The sequence below is a fragment of the Pinus tabuliformis genome, chromosome Q (assembly GCF_031772625.1).
Source record: "Pinus tabuliformis cultivar Carrire ecotype Pingquan chromosome Q, CPIR1, whole genome shotgun sequence".
In the NCBI taxonomy this organism is placed as follows: Eukaryota; Viridiplantae; Streptophyta; class Pinopsida; order Pinales; family Pinaceae; genus Pinus; species Pinus tabuliformis.
Genome location: NC_142296.1, coordinates 289,568,784 through 289,592,342, shown reverse-complemented (window position 1 = coordinate 289,592,342; position 23,559 = coordinate 289,568,784).

Here is a 23,559-nt window from a genome sequence, read left to right as displayed (position 1 = left end):
ATTTGCAAGTCGATGAGCTTTATCAACCTTATCGGCATGAATGTAGTCGCATATTTTCAGGGCTCTGCAAATGAATTATATCCCCTCGCCTCCCCAGGAAAGAGCGAGCCCAGAGCTATACCGCAGCTAAGAGAAGTATCATGCATGTGGGGTGGTTTTATGTTTCGCACCACTGACAAGGGAATATGCACAGTTAGAAGTAGAGATGGCTATTGCAGAGCCCTAAAAATTGGGTACAGAGAAAAAGATTGTCAATAATGGCCGTTGCACACAGAGGCGAAACGCCAAGAGAAAAAGATTCGAAAGGCCGAGAGAAAAATATTGTCAATAATAATGGATGTTGTTATCTTTATTCTTGCCATTTCATGGAAATGGCATCCTACAACACTGTTTGTTTCATGTAAGTTCCATGCGAGAACATTGATTGTTTCATGTAAGTGCCATGCGAAGACAATTGTTGGGTACATGCAAATGAATGACCATGTGGTTATCTTTTTCTTCACGTATGGACCCGCGTTCATAGACATTTTCCAATGTAAGGTTAATCATAATTATGATTTTTTGCTGACACTGCCTCATATAATATATGAGTCATATTTGACCTTTGCGCTGGACAAAGTAGGTATGGGGCCATTGATGAGAGCGTGATTGATGTCGTTGTGCCCACTTGAGTTACACAAAGAAATGGAATCAAAATGATTATATATTGATGTGTGCATTGACAAAAATTAATGAGATCGACTTTTTGTGCATTGTTTCATGATATTGCTTACGAGATAAAGTGTGAATGTAGCAAGGGTTAAGCGATGTGCGATGACATGCTGCATAATGATGGTAGCAAATAAAATATGTATAATAGAGTGGGTTGAATAACATAAATATTGTGATATTCAAGCAACAAAAAATTATGTTTTGAAATTGCATTTTTGTTTTGAAATTGTACATCTTACACATCGATAGGGACTGCCACTACGCCAGTAAACCTTGTTATTGCCAGGATCTGCTCATAATCTTTCTCCAAGTAATGAGGTCCCATCTTCTTACTTAAATAGGCTTAGAGAAAATGACTACAAACCTTTATAAGGTTATAATTACACCATGGCATCGTCTTTTAGGAGTATGCCACTTATGCCACATACCTAATTCATGAACCACTTGAATGTAGTACATAGAAAATTACATAAAGTGTACTTCATGATGTAACCCTTAAAATTTAAAAGAATATCTTCTCCACTACTTTCTTCGATGATTCACCACATTTAACAAACGTGCATGAATCAAATCAAAAGTATAGTTGTAGTTCACCAACTCTCTCATGTTTTCTCTTATTGAGTAATATTTCCAGTATTAATATTTTTCTTTAAATATTTTGTAATGGAAAATCTTATAATATTAAAAAAATATTATAGTATATTTATTTAAAATTTAGATTTAATGTTATTAGATATGTGTATAAATTATAAAATAAATAGTATAAATGGGAAAAAAATTACACAATTTTTATTTAATTATTTAATTAATGTGACTCCTTCTATGTGTGCTTTATGGCATGAACCTTTTGCTGAGGCCCTCCCTGGTTGGTTTTTTGGTGATAAAAATTTGGAAAAATCTAAATTTTATATATATATATATAATTATAAAATATAAAAAAATGTGGCATTTACTATAGAGTTGTTATGAATTATATTATCTTTTGTTTGTTATAAATTATATTATCTTTTATTTGTTATGAATTACATTATCTTTTATTTCTTTTGTTTTTGTATAATAATCAAGTTTCAATGTTATGTTCTTCTTTGGAATAATAATCAATATAATGAGAATGGGATCTCTTCCTTTCCTAATAACCCATAATAATCTACTCTTAATGTTATACTCTCACATGGAACAACACCCAATATTATGAGAATATAACCCCTTCCCTTCTGAATGACCCATAAGAACCCACTCTCAATGTTACACTCTCCTATGGAACAACACTAAATACAAAGAGAATGGAACCCACTCCTTTCCTAATGACCCAATGTTTAGTATAGCCTGATAACTATTTAGGATTTGGGTGAGGGAATTTTTCAATTTTTAAATCCCAATTAATATTAGGATGTTAAACCCTCTAGAATTTTCTTTGGGTTTTAGAATCTATCAAATCTTTTTTAAACTTCATAGGTTAGAAGTGTCATATCATTCTAATTCAAACTAATTTTGCATCCACTTTATATGATGATGGTCAATAGGATAGATTAACTTGGTGGAGGCATAATTTCTATATAGTAACTCCCATTAAGATGATCTTTACATTGGAAAGCTCGGAGAGTGTAGAACTACATTAAGAAGTTGGGAGATAAGCCTATAATTTTTTCACTCAAAAACATTCATTTAAGGTCTCAAATAAAATTTGTAAGGTTCTAAACCCAACTCACCAAATAGAATTGGATTCATAAAATAAATCTTACAAGGAAACAACTCTAATTTTAAAAAATAAAAATAAAAATAATAAATTATATAACGATCCATTTAAAACCAATTATGTTAGAAAAAAATATTCATATATTAAAATTTTATTTTATATTACTTTTTTCTTCTACTTATTGGAAAAAAATTACAATTATCATATAACAAAATTTCATTATTTTGTTATTTTCTTCAATTAAATTATATATATATAAAAATAGCATAGTATCATATTGATATTTTCTTTCACTAAGTTATATCTAAAGAATGATATATTGATTTTATTACATTTCCTTTTCCAAAAAAAAATATTAATCTCAATCAAACTTATTTTCAAAACAATAGTTATGATATCTTATATTTACATTGAAATTCTTGATTTATAATCTCATACTTTACATAATACTTTATAACATAATAACTGATAATTAAGAAATCAAATACAAATTTTATTGTTAAAAAATATTTAATTTTAAAAAGTGATATAATTATATATATATAAAATTTACTTTTATATATTTATAATATAAAATTAAAATGGTATTTTTTAATTTTTTTGAATTATAGGAAGGTATTTAAATTACATTAAAATACATTTTTTGGTTCTCTATATATTATTAATTTCAACCTTCATAATAATTAATTTTTTTTTACCTGCCTACCCCTTATTAAAATTTTAAAAAATGATTAAAATTAATTATATATATCTATATATATTATATATATTATTTTTTTATATAAAATAAAATTTGGTGATTTTTTTTTATATAAAAGATTATGACAAATACACAAATAAATCATTCTTTTAATGTCAAGGAGTTGCAATAACTCGTTATTTATGGTTTACAATTTTAAAATCATCCAAAATACCCATGCATATGTAAATTTATTTTAGAGAAAATGATTGAAACCCTCAAAAATAGGGAATTTGATGGTTAACAAGTTGTCTATTAAGAGTCTTTTCGTAGAAATCATATAAGAGAAATTTTTGCAGACTTGTTTCGAACTAGCTAGTGTGGTTCATCATCAGAACCAGATGAAGCATAGACATAAATATGGGCCATGCATAAACATACGCCTAAATTCAGAAGTTGTCTATTATAAAAACAATCATTCTTTCCTAATTGATTAGCCAAATTAACTTGGGAGTAAGAAAATTTATTGTTATATTGTAGCAAGTGGAACCATTTGAGCTTGCAGTTCATTTTTTTTGACCAAAATGCTTATTATTCTAAAAATGACTCTCTAACCCACCAAAACATCTCTAGATGATAAATAAATCCCCTAAAACAAAAAAACACCTTACATAAAATATACAAACCACCCCCACAAAACATCATATGCCTTTGGTAAAAAAAAAATGCAATTTCAATTTATAATAATGTTCCCCCTCCTGAAAATAAAAAAATCCCAAAACCAAAATGTTTAAGCATGCGACTCTGGCCACATTTCTTTATAAACCTCTCATTGTTTCCTTATACTCCTTTAGTGTATTCACACTATTTACATTGGCCCCTCCATAGGAAGAAACAGCCAGCCATCCCACTATTTAGTCATCATTTTCTTGGTAGAAGAAAGCATATAAACTTTTTGACAGGGGGCATGTATCTCAAAAAGAAAAGGTGGAGGAATTTATATGGTTCAATGTGTCCATCACATAAACAAATCCATATGAATGGAGCTCCCTCGAAAGTAGGTAATACAAAACAAATATTCCTCTCACCATTTGTCAAAGAACGAGCGAGGGATAATTATAGCTCTCCAGACACATTTCAAAAGTTTCAAGGCAATAAATTAATATTCATTATTTTATAAATATCATGATATTGGATTTAATTATGCCCTCTGACACGGCTAGCAGTGTAGCAGAACTACAGGCACTTAGAGCGAAAATGATTCGTCTACCATAATGATGTGGTCCGCTCCCATTGGCCTGACACCGTGGACCCTCCCCTCCACTCTTAGTGGTTGGGTGGTGAGCCGCCGTCGTTCGTTCCTCTTAGCAGCTAATGAAAATGACGTGGACAAAACCAAAACTATCGGTGGTTTCACGGCGTCCTTGACCCGTTCCTGGTTTCCGGCTGAGTTTACCGTGTTAGTCCGTTCCCGGTTGAGGATTGGACACGTGGCAATACAATGAGTGTATTTTCTGTGATGTGTAAATCATAATTCAAGTAAAGCTTATTGAATTTTTACGCGTAAATCATAATTCAAGTAAAGCTTATTGAATTTTTACGCCGTAAACATAAATATTGAATAGTAATTTTTTAATTATCTAATCTTATTTTATTTTAAATTTACTTAAACAAAAATTAAGTTATGATTTTTTTATTTTACTAAAAAAATATTAATTGTAATTATGCGTAAAGAAGAGAGAAATTTATTTTATATTCATGTTATAATCTTTAAACATAAAGTTTCACACTCTTAATCATGTTGAATGTTGTCACCGTCTTACATATATTTTTTGGTTAGTTCTGAAGAAAATACTTATCTCTTAAAAAAATCCTCCATGGAATTGTTATATTCTAATAATTCAAAACTTCAAATTATTATAGTCTCCGCATTGTATTGTGGTATATTTATTTAGATTTTCACTTAAGTTGATCTCTACATATATTCTAGTATTTTAATAGTATATTCTAGTATTTTCATAGTCAATTTCGTTGGTATTTTTATAGTCAATTTCGTTAGAGTTTATTGGGACGATTTTTTTTTTTTTTTTTTTTAAGAATTTTAATATAATGGAAATTGATAGTTTTATACCAATTAAAATGGTAGAGTTAATATGATATTCATTTATTAGTAGTTATATAAATTAAAGGAGTCGTCTAACGAGGTTGAGGAATTAATCCGGCCAAAAAAAATTCAAAAAATCTTGTAGTGTTTTTGATGGTGGAAATGGATTCAGCACCATCAAAAACGCCTAAGACACCTAAAATTTTGAAGTTTAACAACTATAACTTGGATTTACAAAAATCCTTGCCGGATTTTCTCTAAATATGACCGGAATTTCCATAACTATCCGGGCAACTCCTCCGCCTCGTTAGACTACACGTAGATTAAATGGTTGGGAAATGTTGATAGACCTCAAAACATTTGTCTTATTATACATCTCACATTATTAAGGTGAAAAAACAATAAAATTAATTATATTATTATTTTATTTTAAATTATCATTATTAATTATAAAAAGAAATAATATATGACTTAAAAATATATACATTTAAAAAAACATGCAACAAGATGGCGATTCACCCATTTTACTATGGAGCTTTTTATGGCTATTCACCCCATTTTACTATGGAGTTTTTTCAGCTTTGTAAATAAATAGGCTTGTTACAATACCATGGTCAATACCATGGTTTATCAAGACCACATGCCCAAAAAATCATAACTCATATATATATATATATATATAAGGATAAGGGGTATAATTAGCTTGAAATAAATCTCAACACTATTATTATTATAAATATGTTTATCGACATAGTTAAAGTTAATTTTATTTTAATAGATTATTTCCACCACCTTAAATTTAGAGAAACTAAAGAAATTGAAAAAAGGCCAAGCAATAATAGAGACGATCACTGGATCCTGTCATTTCTTCTTATTTTTGTATATATAATATATAATTTCTTAATTTTTGTTATTTATTTATGTCTGTATCTTGACTACTAATAAACAAAAGATTAATTATTTTCTCTTTATTATTTATTTATTTTATTTAATTTTTTTATTATTATTAATTTTTTTATTTATTTATAAGTTTGAACATTTATTATTTTTAAGTTTTTAGAATTAATTGTTTTGATTATTTAAATTTGATCAAAATATTATTTTTATTTTAGTGTTTGGATTATTTAAGTTGACACAAATATTTTTATTTAAGTTTGATCATTTATTAATTTATTAATTTTTAAGTTTTTTGAATTAATTGTTTTAATTATTTAAATTTGACACAAATATTATTTTTATTTTATTATATTATTATATTGATTTTATTAATTGTTTTATTGTTTTTATTATTTAGGTTTGACTTAAATATTATTTTTATTTTTACTTTTAGATATTCATTTCATTAAAATTTTCTTTTTGATTAATTATTAACTATTATTTCTTTATATTTAAATATTATTTATTTAGTCAAACCTAACCATTATATTATAATGGCTAAAAGGTTTTATCTTCATCTATTTAACTTGATGCCAAGATCTTGTTCTTCATTTTGTCGTGATGAACCACAAAACAAAAATAAATCACAAAACAAAACTCCAGTGATGTGAATTTTTCCAATTTTTTTCTTATTTTACTATATTAGAATTTTAATCAATTTTATTTTTTTAATAAAAATTTTTATTGATATTTATTTAATTAACATATATATATATATATATATATATATATATATATATATATATTATTTCTAAACTTTCATTCTTCCAAATGACAAATTTACCTTTCATAAAAATATGTATTTATATAAAATTATTAATTTTAAATAAAATAAGTGTAAAAACAAAGTAACTTTACCCAAACCAATATCATTAAAAATAATTATTTAATTATAAAAATATTTAATAACAAAAATTATTTAATTATAAAAATATTTAATAACAAATATGAACCTCCATTCTAGTATCCAAACTGAAAGCAATCTCTGATATATTTAATTATAAAAATATTTAATAACAAATATGAATCTTCATTCTAGTATCCAAACTGAAAACAATCTCTCATATATTTAATTATAAAAATATTTAATAACAAATATGAATCTTCATTCTAGTAACCAAACTGAAAACAATCTCTATTTTTTATCCCATAAAAATCAATCTCATCAAACATGTTGATAAAAATCAATCTCATCAAACATGTAACTTAAAAGTCAATCTCATGAAACATGTAACTAAAATTATAGTAAAGGGCAACTTCCCCTCATAGAGTTTACATAACTTTGCATCATTATTATAACTTTGAAGACATGTATTAGGTATTATCAAGTCACTTGCATGAAGATACTGTGTTAACCAATATATACCTAGACAAAAGTAGTCAAAGTCTAAATCAATGCAAACTATATTACATGACTGTGCATCATGACAACATCGAAGCCATGTATTAGGTATCATCAAGTCACCAACATGCCACTTGCATGAATATACTTTTTCAACTAGTATATACCTATATCTAGACAAAAGTATATATATTTAAAGAAAAGTAGTCAAAATCTGCTTAGATAGGGAAATAAATGTAAACCATTTGTTTAAGTAACATAGTGATTGTGTCTTTAGTTGCACACTTCATATTGCCACTTGAAGATTGGATATATAATTTAATACTAAAAGACATAACTACATTTGTATAGATATTCCAAAAAATTGGATACATAATTTAATACTAAAAGATATAACTACATTTGTATAGATATGTCAAGCCTGCCCCTTTCCTATCGTTGAGGAAAATAAACCTTCCTTGTGTTTATATGGTTGGTTCATTATGTAAAAAAAAATAATGGGGATTGCTTTCAATTGCTATGAATAGTATACATAAGCTAAGCTTGTAAGAACGCATGGGTCAGTGATTAAACACCACCATGCGTAATCATGGGCATTACTATTCCAAGAATTGCAATTTGTCAGTGATATTCTATCCTTTGGATAGAAAATGAGCATTGCTCAAATAACACCCCAGGTTTATCTGGAGTAGGTAATAGTCACACTGATTTAACTGGGGTTGGTATTTTCTAGTGTAACATGTAACTTTTCATTTCATTATATAATTATGTTTTTCAATTTGAAACCACTCATGGTGTACATATTGATCATTTATCATTGGTCTTTGTATTCTTGGCAAATATAAAATAGAAATTTTAAATATCATGATATCAACTCTTTAAACCTACTTTTGATTTTTTTAATACATGTAGTAATATAATAATACTCTGTAAAAGAGAGAAATATTTAAAAATACTAAATGAACTTTATGTTGCAAGGCCTTTTAGACTTTTAGGATGTTCCATTTTCCTTGGGAAAAATGACATAATAAGACCAACCAAATCTTTCTTAATTATGACACGGTAACATTTATGGAATATCTAAAGAACAATGATTTTATTATTGTAAAATGAAAAATGACATAATAAGACAAGTTAAATCTTTCTTAATTAAAGTAGGGCAACATTTATCCAATATCAAAACAACAATGGTTATTGTAGTACACTACAATATTGTAAGTACACAATATAATTAAACAAGGTTTGGGTGGAGATTTTTTTTATGGTGAGTGTTTATTGTTTTTCAATTTTTTGAAAAAAATAAATATTATATAAATGTTGTAATTAAGTTAAATAATTAAAGTATATATTACTATTTGCAAAACTTTTTAAGAAAAGTGTTTATTGTTTTCCAATTTTTTTGAAAAAAATTATATTATATAAACGTTGTAATTAAGTTAAATAATTAAAGTATATATTATTATTTTCAAAACTTTTAAAGAAAAACAGAAAGTTTTTTATTCAAAAAGTAGAGTTTATATATTACTTTAATATAGTGGTTTGTTTGTTATGAGGGCAGAAAAAAAACTAAGGTGGAAGAACTAAAGTATAACTCAAAGTGCTTAAATTAAGATAAAACCAAATATAGAAAGAATATCCTAAAATCAAAGATGGTGTGAAATCATGCTTGGGCATTTTTAATCTAATTTAAAGAAACACAAATTTCAAATGACTAAGCTAAAGATGATTAAAGATGATTGTGATTATTAGTAGATAGTTTATATATGAATTTTCCTGGCTTCCACAATATTGCTTCCTTTTCCCTTTTATAATTCCATTATCCCACCTCTACAATGCTAATTCTCATCTGGTGGTTCAAATGATAGCCCTTCCATATAGTTTTAGCATGTGAAAGAGTGTCTAACCAATTTTGTTAATTGTATTCACCTTGCATTGATTTGAATGATAGTGGAGGCATGACCTATGGTGCTTTAAGGTTATGGTACATACACTTGGATGCATGTGTATAAGGTTATGGTATGGATTGATAACTTGAACTTTCATTGATCCTTAACACTTCCATTTTCAATGAGGTGGCCTCATTGGCGAGCAAGTTCACTTGAATATTGTCTGCCCACAATATTTGAAAAAATAAAATATTTTGAAAGAAATAACCTTACTTTTTAGCGTGAGTGAGGATAGAGGCTAACTTATTGTCAATTGGGGGTAGATTTCAAAATCATGAATTTGACTATTGTGCTTTAATCTCTTCCATTTTCAATGAATTGGTCTCATTGGCGAGCAAGTTCACTTGAATATTGTTTGCCCTCAATATTTGAAAAAATAAAATATTTTGAAAGAAATGACCCTACTTTTCAGAGTGAGTGAGGATAGATGCTAACTTATTGTCAATTGGGGCAGATTTCAAAATCATAAATTTGATTATCATGCTTGAATCTCTCATGACAATTAGATATTTGATCATGGAAACTATAGCAATATGAAAACTCTAAAATCCCCAAGGGTGTAAATCAGTTGGTGATAGTCTGTACTACTAAGGCACTCCTTACAATATTGTTAGTTCAAACCTCACCTAGCATGTGTGTTATGCTTTGGGGATATGCAATGCACCTAGAGGTTATAATGGTAATATTTAGAATCAACCTTGTGTCACACAAGAATGAGACCAGCCTAGTTGTCGATGCCTTTAGACACACAAAAACAAAAATTGCAGACCCTAAAAGATGACACATACCTTGGCTTGGTTATTAGTAGAATTCCCTAAGTCCCAATAATAAATAGTTTCGACATTTTATCAGGGAACATGGATGATCCCCACACCTATCACCCATGTTTCTAGAAAGAAAAAATTAACTACACATAATGAAATGGTGTCGATATGACTTATGTCGCAATTTTAAATATTGTTATTACTAATGGGGCTGTGTACTCATGTAATTGAAACTTGCCACAATATATTTTGACAATCCACAACATCAATTGCAGTTGTCTTGTTCAAATAAATTCTTATAAGATAATATAGCCTACTTTATACATTTCTAAAATATTTCTCATGGTGAGATTATATCTCTTAAATACATGATCTCAAGCCCTTGCACATGAGTGTTGTGTTGATCCTATATCACGATTAAAACTATATTACTTTAACCTTATGGTTAAAGATTTGAAGTAATGGAATTTTGATATAAACCAAAGTTATAATCAATTCTTTTAATGGTCAATATTTATCAATTCAAAACCTTGTGCACGTATAAAATTTGCATTAAACATGCAACAATTTAAGTGCTAGTAATTGTGTCATCTCCAATATGTATTCCAAAGTTTAAATATTCTATTATATCTAATCTCGACTATTATAATTTTTTGGAGTTATTAGAGGATTTTTGAGATCTAAAATGGATCTTTAAAGGAAAATAAGAAAATAAAGGTTGTGATTTTTTTAAAGGAAAAGAAAGAATTTTTTTTTTTTTTTTTTTATTGTATTTTTGGCTTATCTTTTTATATGTTTACTCAAAAGTCGAGGGTAGAAAAATGTCAATGGAGGAACCTGTTGGATGCAGAATTAAATTCTACATCCAACAAATACCCACTCTACATACTTTTGAGTAAATCTACATCGGAAAAAGTTGAAAATATATGAAGAAAACATGTTTCTTTTAAGAAAAAATAAAAAAACATGAAAATAAGTGTTTATTGAAAGAAACACATTTTTTCATGTATTTTCCATTTTTTTCCGATATAGGTCTACTCAAAAGTATACATAGTTGATACTTATTGGATGCAGAATTTAATTTTACATCCAACGGGTGCCTACACTTAAAATTTGAGTAATCTATAAGGAGATCAACCAAAAATAGAATTAAAAAAAAAACAGTTTTCTTCTTTTTAACTCCAAAACTATTTATCACTAGAGATAACGTCATTATCTTGAATCTTATTAATTCTTTTAAAGCTGATTTTGTTAGTATATTTTATGTTTTAAGGCTTATTTTTACTTCAAAATTTCCCCAATAATATTGAATGACCATTCACCATCGAACCTTATATTTGTATTGCATCCACCCTATTCATAGTCATTTCCTTGCTAAAACTTTAGTTGTGACTACATAGATCCACTTCTAATTAAATATTTATTTGTGACTACACAGATCCACTTCTAATTAAATCTTTATGTTTAAAATTCTTCTAGAAATCCATAGAAATTTTATAAATTTTTCATTGGAATGAATTTTTTTATTAAAAATTTAAAAAATTTACTTTTGAGCCTATTTTTAATTATAAATTCAACTTATATTTCTGAAAGTATGTTTAGAGTTACTTTTATTAATATTGTTTATTATATTATTTGCATCCAAATTATTAATTTAACTTAAAAAATAGAAATAAAATTAATCCAAATCTAAATTAATTTGATTATATTATTCAAAACTTTACCAACATTAACCTAATTTAGTTCAAAACATTAAAATCAAAATGTCATTCATGATGGTTTAGATATGAATTCATTTCAACTTTTCTTTATTATACAATAAAAACTGTCAGTCATAATTGTTTAGATATGCCTTCATTTTAACTTTTCTTTATAATCCAATGTGAAACTCAACAAAATTTGCACCAAAAATAGTGTCTTCATGACAGGACCGAAAGTATGTCAAATGATAGGCCAAATATGATTAAAAAAAAATAAGATGCAAAAATCAATGCAAATGTGTATAATTCTAAAATATGTTCTCAATCATGATGTGCACTCATATGTTAAATATGAGTTTGATAAGTAATATGCAAAAATCAATGCAATTTTTTTTATTTCTTATGGAATATGCTAAATTATATTATGAATCATGATTTGCACTTATTCTTTTTTATTTTTATCTTTTTTTTGAGGATTATCTGATTCATATTCCCTGAACCATATTCTTGAGTGATGAATTGCATAGCAATTTCTGCAATTTCAAAATAGTTTGAGTGGTCTTTATACCAAATTTAATGTCATGCAAATGTTTTTTTTCAACCCTTATTTTTCTTCTTTTCGTTAAGTGTGGGGGTAATTTCTGTATTATGAGATTTTTCTCTTATTTAATTTTTTTTTATATATATTTTTTAATGTTATTAAAATATTCCAAAGATAGGTAGTTGTTGCATCTATTTTATTGAAGATTTTTTAAGAAAATTTTAAGGATAGAAATTTATGTGAAGTTTTAGAAATCTTAGAAAATATCACTAGTTTCTAATATGCAAATTGTAAAATGTTTGTTCATATCTTTGTCAAAATATTCAAATTTATAATGATTTTATATATAGTCTCCATACAATTTAAGTGATTTTTAAGGTAAAATAATTCTATACTATAAAATTTAGATGAATCATTTTTAGAAAAATATTAAATTGACGATTCTTTTTTCTTGAAAATTCATGGAAAAGTATCCCATATGTGAATACTAGCCCCTAAAATTTTCATAGGTTTCTTTGTTCTCTCCCAAGGATATGGGAGTACCCACAATCCAAAAAAAAATCAGTTTATCCCATAGTACAAAAAACAAACCAAAAAACTAGCTCCAAATTATATAATGGCACTTCAAGCTAGGCAGTCATCACAAAACATCACAAGACTCTAAATAAACTAGAAAACATAAACATCATTGAAATTCAGAGGAAGAGATGGGAGCAAGAACCCTGACACTTGATATAGGAGGTGAAGTAGTGCCTTAATCATAATGAATGTGCCATTCTAGATGGGCTAGCCTGGATTCCAACCTGTCCAAGGTGAAGCGTTGGTTCCTCAACATCCTATTGATGTATTCCAAAGAGGAAAAAACATTATACCTTTCCACCCATTTATACTTTAAAACCAATCCAAGTAGTGTCTTCATCTACCAATGTAGAGCCACTGAGTTTAGATACTACTTTTTTTTTTCCTTTGGTGTAGCTAGGGTATGGAATCCAACAAGAAACCTTGTCCATAATCTCAGAGTTCGAGTGGAACTATCTTTTGCTCCCACTTGAGTTTCTAATTTTCTAATTTCTCTCCATGTCTTTGGTGGCATTGCACTGAAATAAGTTGATGTAGAGTCCTGAGCAAAGATCCTAGCTCTTCGTTGGCCTTGCAGGCTACTTCCTCCACCTCCCCTCCTACAACGCATGCATTGACTGGGGGGAATGGCTTCCAGAAGGGGGTGAAATTGTAACAATAACTAAAGAATTTGCGACCTACAAAGTGACAAGAAAATAAAACAGAGAAGGCACTACTTGGGTCAAACTATAGTACGAGACAATGTCGTCGCTATACCACATGAACCAATACCCATAATTTGATAAATCCCTAGGCTCAGTCTCCACCAAACTAGTTTAGCTTGATATGGACCTCACTAACACTTGAAATTTAATCCAAATACACAGCCACAAACCAACCGGAAACTAGTTCTACAGTAATTACGCAATTCTGAGTGAGCCTAGGAGGGCAAGAGGACCTTTATCCTTTTATTAGAACTCATCATGAAAGAGCCCCTACTAGACATGAAACACAACACATAAATACCAAAATTCCCCACTCTCAATTTATACAATAATAAACCAGACTATTACACGTCATTTTGTCACCATGACACTTGACTGTTAAAATGGATCTCTTGCCATCCATAAACATGTTCCATTACACTCCCTTAGAGGTCAAACAATAAAAAACCCTTGAAGAAGATGTGAATTTTGGGTAAAATGGCTTTATAACTTGTTAAGTATGACTTGCACGCTTTTCCTAGTCAATTTCCATGCATTTACAATTTCTATCCCTGAAACTTGTGCAGAACTACGCTCTGTCTTCCACTATAGATCATGCACATAACTCAAAGAAAAGTAAAAATAAAAAGTGAATTCCAGAAGCATTGTTGGGCAAATATATCCCAATTGAAAGCTTCTAGGTCATATCTATTCAAGCCATACCCCTCAGATCATGGAGCTAATTCCCTCTCATCAAGGAACCCTAATCCCCCAATTAGAGGATCTCATCCTTCTCTTTTGGATCTGAAACTTCTTCCTCTTGGCCTATAAATTGACTACAGGCTAGAGGGATTGGGAGGTTCAGAAAAGATACACTTATGCTGTTGGATTTAGATTTATCATCTAAGGAGAGGGTTAGAGGCATTTGATAGGAACCACATGACATCAAGGCAGAGGTTGTAAGGCTCTTATTTATCCTTGAATTAATACAAATGAATTATTTTTTCCATTTTATTGTCTTACTAAAATGATGAATGATTTATGTCTCTTTTGATATTCATTAAGATCATTTCAATTTCCAATCTCCTTAATCATTAGAATAAGATTGTTTGAATTGTTATGTTGTGTATACCTTTGATCCTTCTTATGTCTGTGATTGCATGTCTTTTTGAGCATTGAGAAACTACATCGAGACAAAGCATGGATCTCCATTGAGCATTTTGAAAATAGGTAAGAGGCTTATTCTCCTACTCTTGTATTTATAATTCAAACGAAGTAAGCTTAGGAAAAGAGTTATTAAATTGTTTGTTTATTTCTAGTTTCCTTTAGGATCTAGGGAGATCACTCTTGTCATCAAGAAGGATTTATCCTCCTAACAAATTGGCGACCATACTGGGGAATGTTAGTGTTCTCTTCTCTTTCCTTGGTTTTTCTTTCTTATCTTTTTTGTTTAGTTGGATTTGAGTCTTAGAAAATTTATGGTCTTTCAGATATTCTGGTTTGATTTCTTTATTTTTTATTTTTTCTTGGACTTCCCAAGTCTGCGTGGTTTTTGTTCATCAACAGAGCGCAAATTTACGTAGTTGTTGCCCCGAAAACTACGCGCATGTGCACTGAACTATACTTCTTGCCTGCCTAGTTCCTAGAAATTTCTGAAAATATAGGTTTTCTCTCATCCGGAGTCTAAATTTTGATTTTTGAATGTGGCATCATATATGTTTTTACTGTCCAATACCTCTTTTGAACTTGTTTGAGTGTTTTGGTGAAGCCTTTTTGGGAATTAATCCCTTTTGAAAAATTGGTTAGGGTTTTGTTTGGCTTGTTTGCTGATTGATCAAAAAAGAGATAGGTTGTTCTCAGGTTCACTATATACCTGTATTTTTCTGTTAAATACACCAGATCCATTATTAATATTGCTTTTTTGTGATGAAATTCTTTGTTTAATCACAATTAAGGTTTCTCAAAAATTGGTGTGTTTGTGAAGAATTGCTTTCATTATTGAATGATAAAAAGGAAATCATTTCTTTTTAGTTTTGAAGTCTTTCATAATTACACTTTTGATATCTTTAAGTTAAAGCATTCATTAGGAGAATTTCATTTTTTCCAAACTCTTGATTGATTTCTATGTGTTTCAAAATTTCGAGTGATAAATGATAAAGGACATTTTGAGTTTGTTTGATCTCTTAGGCAAATTTGAAATCTTAGTTTATTTCTGCATCTGGATTGCATCAAAGTGAAATTGGTTGTCTTGTGAAAATAATTTTAGTGAAGTTTCGAGTTTTGCATTTTATTTCAAGAAAATCAAGAAACTCTTACCTTCCCTTAATTAGAATTTCATTGAACAATAGATTACAAATTGCATGTTCAATTGCATTAGAATTTCGAGTCGAGTCATAATATCACAAGTTTCACTCTTGTCATCTATTGAGTAAATAATTGCCTAATAACACAATGTTAATTAAAATCAATTAGAATTTTATATTTTTTAGGGCTCTTACCACCTACAGTAGCTTAAGTTGTATGGCTTTGGAATAGGAAAGTGAGTAAACTTTCCAAAGCTACAGACAAACAATAGAATCTTGCGATAGGGAGATAAATCCAATTATTTCAGTTTTGCTATGGGAATCTCTTCTTATACATGAGTTAAGCACGAGATCATGTCAAACCTGGTAAAGTGATCGTACCCACATAATTGGATATGATAGAGTGATTTGAACATATTACAACAGTGCCGAAAGGTACTTGGTGTCACTTGAAAGTAAACCTCCAATTAACCATGCTGAGGAGCTTTCATGGGGATTGAGCTTTGTTACTTTTCCCTTGTGTGTACGTCTGATTTACAACTATCCCCCTAGGCAAAATTGTTGTAGTTGGTAACCTTAGTGACCATAATCCTAGGGATACTACCCAAGGTGACGACAGAGGGAAGGTTCTACTATACCTGGAACAAACATTGGCTAGACTCACTTGGACTTTTTGGAGGGTAATCTTCACTCGAGATGGCATAAGTGAAGTTACTTGATCCATATCATTTCATTAAGCAGGTTGTCAGTGTAACTGGTTCCAATCACACATATCTATAAACTTTTCACCTTGATCTCTCCGATGTTGGATTTCATCACCAACTAGTTGATTTCGCTATGAAAGGTCAGTTTGCATGGTTTGAATCCATATATTTATTAGTGCATGTTACTTTTCTTGTTTTTTACTTTTTAGAGGCTTTAGGTGTGATTTTGATATTGTTTGAATTATTAATTTAATAATTTATCGTGGCTGAATTATCGAGACAATCACGTAGAATGCTAGGTCAACCCCCTGAATATATGCCAAGTCAGCTAAAAAATATTAAAATCAAAAAATCAAAATCAAAAGGATTCAGGACTACAAATGAACCTGAAACTTCTACTATTTTAGAATCTGATATAACAGGAACTGAAGTGAATCAACCAAAAACATCTACTATTCTAGAACCTGAAGTAACAAAATCCAAGTTTGATCGACCTCAAACACAAAAATCAGACTTAGAAGTAATTGATCCAATAATTACTGAACTTATTCGAACAGAATCAGATACTGGAGAGATTTCAGACTCACAATTGACTGAACCAGATATCGAAGAACCTAAGTCTGATGTTTCTGAACCTGAGTCACCTTTAGCTGCTTTAGCCCCTACTCCTACTCCAAATTCACAACGAGTAAAACTTCTTATTACCATTAGTCTACCTCTTGGTGTTATTAATATTGAAGAATTTATCTCAAACAAGGAGGAAGAATCACCATATACACCAATTTCTACCGATGATCAGATAGATATTCCAAAACTTCTCTTTTCTGTTTTTCGACCCAACATTGGTATTTTATACCCTTGAAATTTTTAGGTCAAGGCATTCCACGATACACTACTGATGAGCCTTGGTATTGCAACAAGAATGTTGCAACTCCCAAGGCTACCAACTTTAATTATCAACCTGGGGTTCGTACAAAATTAAGAGGTATCAGCACTATATGTGCAACATACAATGTGTCCTTCCTTTTTTGTCATGATGTAATGGAGAGAATGTAAAAAAATCACATCCTAAACTAATTGCAGAAAATGAAATGCTCGAAATGGAAACCTTAACCTATTGCAAGAAAGAAAATACAAGGAAAGAAACCTATTCTAATTGCATAAAGTAAATCTCATGAAGTAAATGTTTATCATTACATTTCAAAGAGTTTAGGTCCATTAACAAAGTTCATTGGGTGTGGCAATCAAGAAAATCATCATTGCATTATCCAATTCATAAATTTGTCCATTTACCCAAATCGCTGAAATGATTTGCATGGGTAAAGAGGCAAGTCCTAAGTGGTCTTTAGTCTTCCTTAATAGTTTATTTAGAGCCTAGGGGTCTTGATTCAACCCTAAGGGATCATAACCAAGCTTATTGAGTGAATCTGGGCAAGTATATACATGTTTAAAGTCTGCTACAGGGTTTCTTGTAGTACTGCTACAGGAATTTTTTTTTTCTATAGGGAGTTATAATTCACCGAATGGCCAACCAAATCAAATCCAAATTGGATGGGACAATTTTTTTTATTTATTAGGATGTCTTAGATCTCCATTCCAAGTGGAATAACTCCAAAATACCTATGTTAACCCATGCTAAAAAATGGTAGAAAATTACTTGTCTAAAATCTAGAAATTCGAGAACTAGTGAGCTAGTAAAGCTACCAAATGTCTAACCTAATCAAGTGCAAATGCAATGGGGTAATTTTTGTTATTAATTAGATTTTTTTTGTGATCTAATGGAAGTGGAATCAACTCGATTGAAGCTTGCTAGAATGCTTTAAAAAATAGTATAAATTTATTGTTATTTGCCACAAAGGACTTTCAGAAATGTAGATTTGGGAATAAGCAAACTAATCCAAGTAATTAAATGATTAATATGACCTTCAAAATTTGTTACAATGATGAAATTATGCTTGCGATCTTGCAAAATAACTTACTTTAATCATTTAACCCAATCCTACAACAAGAAATCATCAATACTAAATGTAGAAATAAAAAAAACAAGAACAAGAGATGCGTGTGAATAAGAAGTGAAAAGAAGAAAAGTAAATGATACAAAAGGGCTCTGAGGCTCCTAGGATGGCAAAGCCCAAAGAAACTCATAATCCTATGGAGGATACCAAGATTTAGAAGTTGAACATGTCACCAATATTCATTATTTCCATCAATACAATTACATCCCTGTAAGAAATGAAAGTGGAGCTGCAAAAATATGAGTTCTCTCCACAAGAAGACTAATAAAAATCCACCACTAGAGGCAACTTTGACTTGTTACTTATACAAAATGATTAGGAATCATTCCCCATGAAAGGAGGAATCTGGTTCCCAATACTAGGAATATGCATTAAATGGTAGGGAACACATTCCTAGATCTTCTCAATCATTGGAGCTCCACAATATGTGCCATAATTCCATAATATCTTGTTCATTTATTATTTAATATTGATCCTCCGGTAGTAGGGAGCAAGTCCCTAAATTATCTTCTTCAAATCTTCATAATCTGCCCAATATTCTCACAATATTCCACAAAAATAAATAATATTAGGCACAAATGTGCAATTATCCATAAATCTTCCTAATGAACATATTAAAGTTAAAAATACATTACCAAATGCAAAAAGAGAGGTTTAATGTGCTGAAGGATGGTTAGATGGGCCTTAATTTATGTCTAATTTAGAGGTCCATCATACCCCTTATTGAAAGTGTTGTTCATCCTCTGAGAAACTTAGTGACCTCATTGTGCCTCATCATGACCCTGGTGGCCTCTCTCTTGTGCATTTGTTAGTCCTTTCTCTTAAGAATCTTGGTTGTAAGTTCTGCAAGGACAATCACAAAAATGTAGTTGTTCTTTTCATGTCTGTTTAACAATATTTCAAGCAAGAAAAACATAACTTTCTTCTTTGAAAGTGAACTATGATGGCTTGTAGATACATTTCATTCATATCCTCTCCCTTGAAATATTCATTCCATTTTCACTAATTTTTCCAAAACTATTTGTGCATAGAAAAAAATCACAGTGTTTCTTGAGACCATTAGCCTGCCTTCTTCCCCTTATTCAAGATGGGTTATTGAATATTTTTCAGTTTGGCAACGTCTTCCACATCCTTTTCCAACCTTTTGCTACCTTTTTCCACCATTTGGACACCTCTGAAACCTTCAAAACACCTTTAGAAGAGAACTAGGACATCTTGTAGTAATTATGTTGTTTCCTATAGTAGTACTACATGAAACCCTATAGTGGTTCCTGTAATACTACAAGAAACCTTGTTTAAACCTGTTTTGAGCAGAAATGATAGTCTGAGCCTAGGGTAGGCCCTCAACTTTACTTTCATGCCTTTCTCCCATTTCTATAACATCTTTCAGGCCTTGGACAAAAGCTAGAAAGAGATTAGAGACCTCTTGGAAATACTCTCTTCATCAATGTAGTTTAAGTTCTATTTTAATGGAGAATTCCTTCTTTCCTTTTGTTTCCTTCTTCTTCTCTTTTGTGGCCTAGATGGTTGCCTAATGGCCTTTGAGTTATCTGTTGTGATTAGGTCTCTCTTAGGCACTACCATTCTGGATTTTAGCACAATTTGTTCCTTTCTTTCTTCTTGTAGCAACATTTTGTCTTCCTGTAGCAGTCACTCCTCCTCTTTTGGGGTCTTCTAACTGTATGGGAGTGATGAGAAATGATGTAGAGGATTTGAAGGATGATGCTCGGTCTCATAGGGAGTAGTGTAGGTTTGTGAAAATGGAGAGGATGTGCTCTGTGTGCTTTTTTCAAGAACTTTTTAGGGTGAGAGAGAGTGTAGGGCTTGTTCTTGAATAATATTAATTTTTTTCTTATGAAATGGGATGGATGAGTGATGGATAGATTGTGAATATGAAGTGGATGGAGGGCTTGGAGTGTTGTGGTGACTTGGACTTTGCATACATTTCTTGTTTTAACTGTTGTCCCCATTCCTCAAAATCATCACCCTTCCTAATTTGTTTTTTCCACATTGCATGAGTGAAGGAGTGAGCTGCAATTGACTAGTTGAAGGTGATCGAGACTGCTAACCCATCCTTAGGTTATAAAACCTCATCTCTCATGCATTGACAACAAATTTCTAACTATTATATGCTCAAGAGAAGAGGTCAAGAATATTGCATACTTGTACCTACCTGATGGTTGTTGGAGAGACATGCATGCTGCTACTGAGTTGATGATTGATCCATGGTCCTCTAGAGGTGATAATTTCCTTGGTTTTCTTATGCACAATTTTTAATAGCTTGGTGATTCTAAACCTCTGTCTTCTAGTTACCATGGGCAAGCTATCCTAGTCAAATCCAGCCTTCATGGAGTGATGGGTTTATCCATGGGTGATTTTCACCTTCCCTATACCTTATTCCACCATTAGACACCTTTTCCACACTTCATTCTACCTTTCCTACCATCTACTAATCTTTCGTCCTGTTTCCTATAGTAAAACAGGCATCGTGTAGAAGAACTAGGATATCCTATAGTAGTAATACATAAAACAACATATTTGCCTTGTTTTGTCCATATCTCCCAAATGGTAGAATGGATTGACCTAAAATTTTCTGAGTATCTTGCCATCATCCTTATGGATCTCCCCATAGAAAACATTTGGCCAATGGATGCACGAATGTCGAGAAAAAATAAAAATGGATGAAGTTGATGGAGGTCGATTTCTTGGAAACCGTGCACTAGAATTTGCTGAAATTTCTTGGGCATGTTACCATCATCCATATGCATCTCCCCGTGAAACAAATTTTTAAATGGTGCACGAATACCAAGAAAATTAAAAAATGGTTATAGGTGATGGAGGCCAATTTATCGAAAATTGTGCACTTGAATTGTTGAAATTGCTTGAGCATGTTACCATCATCCAAATGAATCTCCCCCTGAAACAGCTTCGCAAATGGATGCATGGTTTTCAAGATATGACAAAAATAGTTTTATGCTCTATGTATTTATATTTCCTATAGTAAAACAGAGCATTCATGTAGTATTTCAAGACAACAAGGAAAATGAGTGGTAAAATTTTGGGAATGATGAGTGGATGGTGGAAATAGATGAGGGTGATGGATTTGCATGGCCTTGGTCCTTTTGGAGCATCTAAACAAAGGAGGAGAAAGTCAAAGTTTAACTTCCTTTGACTAGAATTTTGACCAATTTTCATTTTCTTTGGTGCCAACTTGTTTTTGTTGCTTGCAGATGTTGGACAACACCTACATTTATCAAGGACATACATGGAGAGAAGATTTTTTATTTTTTATTTTTTTTCTTCTAGGCCTACTAGCCGCCTCAATGAGGTTTTCAACTTGTAGGTCTGCCTACTCACCTCAAAGGAGGTTTTCAATCAATGAGCCAATCTTAGGCGTCTCAAAGGAGATTTTTATTTTTTTCCCTTATTTTTCAATTTTTTATTTTTATTTTTTTACCCTCCTTTACTTGAAAAATAAAATCACTTTCAAGTATATGAATACTTCCAATGGAGCCATGTGCACATTAAGATGACAAACAAACTGATGTGTAGGTTTGAAATGTATGATTTGACATGTACTTGAATTTGAGAGATCAAATGATTTGACTTTGATGATATCAAGCACAATTGAAGAAGAGAGTGTTGCTGCAACTTAATGATTTTCTGGAACCATATTTCAATATAGTTGTGATGCCCCTATTCCACTTGCTGATTTGGATCATCTTGGATGTCTTCTTCTTCCATGGCCTTTAAATCTTCATCTTTTTGCTGATTTTTCTCTTGAACACATGGAGGATTTGATGGTAACCATGAGGGAGCTTTATCAATATCTGATTGTGATGTCTGCTTTTCATGAAATGTAACCCATGATCCTTTGGTATTCTCCTTTGAATCTTCTTCTTCTAGATGTGGTCCTTCAATGATATCAAGATAATCTATTTTTTTCAATACTCTTCTTGAGTTATGGTGAATACCATTTAGATCAAGAGGAGATGTTTGGAAGTGTTGTACCTCAGCATTGTAAGTGGGCTAAGCTACTTCATTGTGGGGGTTTGGAAATGGTGGTACATGTAGATGAGTGGGAGAGGATATTTGAGATGGATGTGGTTGGAGTTGTGGTGGTGGTGGATGGTAGGGATAACATGGAGTTGAGTATGTAGGAGATTGAGGGAAATATTGAGGATATTGTGGATGGATCCCATAAACTCCTTGCCAACCTTGTTGCCAGGATTGGTTTTGGGGTTGAGATGGCTAATGCTGCCAAGGAAAGGGTGTGTTCCAATTACTTTAAGGTGGATATGCATAACCTTGAAATTGTGAATTAGGATCTTGCAACATACTAGGTTGACTAGGCTGCCATGGTCCTCTTGGAGCTACATAACATAGCTACTTTGGTGATTGACTTGCTCCATTGTCCTCTTGGTAAACTTCCTTCAACCTTGCTAATGATGGACAATATTTATCATCATGTGATTCTGCATGGACAACACAAATATCAATATCTTCTTTTTCTTCATCTTGCATTCTTAACATTTCTACTTGTTTGGTTAGATTGCTAAGAATTTCTATTTTAAAGTCATCAAACAAATTTCCAAGTTTAGATTGACTTACCAATCTTGATGCCGATTTACTTACTCTGTCCCTTCCTCTTGATATGTGTTTTCATGTTTCACAAATTTCTTCAAAGGATAATTGGTATACATCACCTCTACTCATGAGATCAAGGAGATTAATCCACTCATCCCTAATTGTTCTAAGTAAGAAGGTTTTTAGTGTGTCGGATCCTAAACGATGTATTTTTTCCCTCTTAACTTTATACATGAACCTCTCTATTATATCCTCAAGGCTCTCATCTT